Below are 1,575 nucleotides of genomic sequence, written 5' to 3' on the forward strand. Positions count from 1 at the left end.
AATTTCTGTACAAATCCTAAGTACACTGTGGCTTAGCTGGTAGCTTTGTTTTCATATGAGCATAGAATGGTTTGGATTGGAAGGGGACCTTGAAGATTGTCTAGTTCCAACCCCTTTGCCATGAGCAGGGACACCTTCCACTAGAGCAGGATGCTCAGAGTCCAATACAATGTGGCTTTGAACACCTCCAGGAATGCAGCATCCACAGCTTGTCTGGGCAACATGTTTGTGTGCCTCACCAGCATCACAGTAAAGATTTTTGTCCTAATAACTAATCTCTTTCAATGAAGCCGTTTCCCTTTGTCCATGCTCTTGTAAATAGACTCTATCCATCTCTCCTGAAAGCTGCCTTTAGGTACTGGAAGGCAGCTCTAAGGTCAGCCTGGAGCCTTCTCCCGGCTGAATAGCTCCAACTCTCCCAGCCTGTTGTGTTGATGTGGCCAGAAAGGTGTTTTCTATCACCATCTGTTGAAGCCAGTGGGGTAGTGATTCCTTATCTCCGTGGCACATACCATCTGCTAATGGGCCATCTTTAAAACCAGGTGAGGCAATCATCTTTATCTTTTCCACAACCCATCCTCCCTCCAGGAAGATTCATCTGCTGCTGGCCCATTGAGTCCCACTGCATGACTGATAAAATTACATCATCCCACTGGAGATACTCCAGCCAGGGGGAGGAGCCAAGCCTTTCCTACCTAGAGAAAAACTGAGATTTTGGACAGCAAGTTACCTTCTTTCCACTGGATTCCAGAGGAAAGCTGGACCTTTCCACATCATCTCTTGGACCTTCAGAGGAAAACTGCACCTTCTACAGGAGCACTGCTCCAGCTCAACCACATCTGCCACTGCAGGAGGATGCAGCCACCATTTAATGGGACTGCTACCAACACCCTGACTGACAGGTGTCAGGCTGTACTCTGACTCTGTCAGGGTTGGGATTGTTCTTTGTAATACTGTATTTCTATTTCAATTTTCTTAGCAAAGAACTGTTATTCTTAATTCCCATATCTTTGCCTGAGAGCCCCTTAATTTCAAAATTGTAATTTGGAGGGAGGGGGTTTACATTCTCCATTTCAAAGAGAAGCTTCTGCCCTTATTGGCAGACACCTGTCCTTCAAACCAGGATACCTGTGTTCATAGGAGAGGTGCTCCAGCCTTTGGAGCATCCCACAGGTCCATGTGCTTCCTGCGCTGGGGACCCCAGAGCTGGACACAGTACTGCAGGGGGAGTCTCACCAGAGCACCAAATATACATTGAGTATATCATTACTACTAGCAGTAATTCTAAAATATAATTAAACATATTATTATAATAAAATAATAATTGTAATAACTGCGTCTAAGGACGATGTCGCGTACCACGGGGCCGCCCCCAGGGTGAGGCGGCTCTGGCCGCCATGGCCGCTCCCGCTGCGCGCCGCTCCCTGCCCGGCAGGGCGGTGTTCCCTCCGCACGGCGCTCTTTATCCGCCGCTCCCCGGGGCTCCCGGCGGCCGTGCCGCGGCCCGAGGGCGGTGCTGGCGGCAGGCCCGCCCCAGCCCGGCCCGGCCCCGCGCCCGTCGCCCCGGTGACGGGC

Source organism: Erithacus rubecula, assembly GCF_903797595.1.
Source record: "Erithacus rubecula genome assembly, chromosome: 3".
In the NCBI taxonomy this organism is placed as follows: domain Eukaryota; kingdom Metazoa; phylum Chordata; class Aves; order Passeriformes; family Muscicapidae; genus Erithacus; species Erithacus rubecula.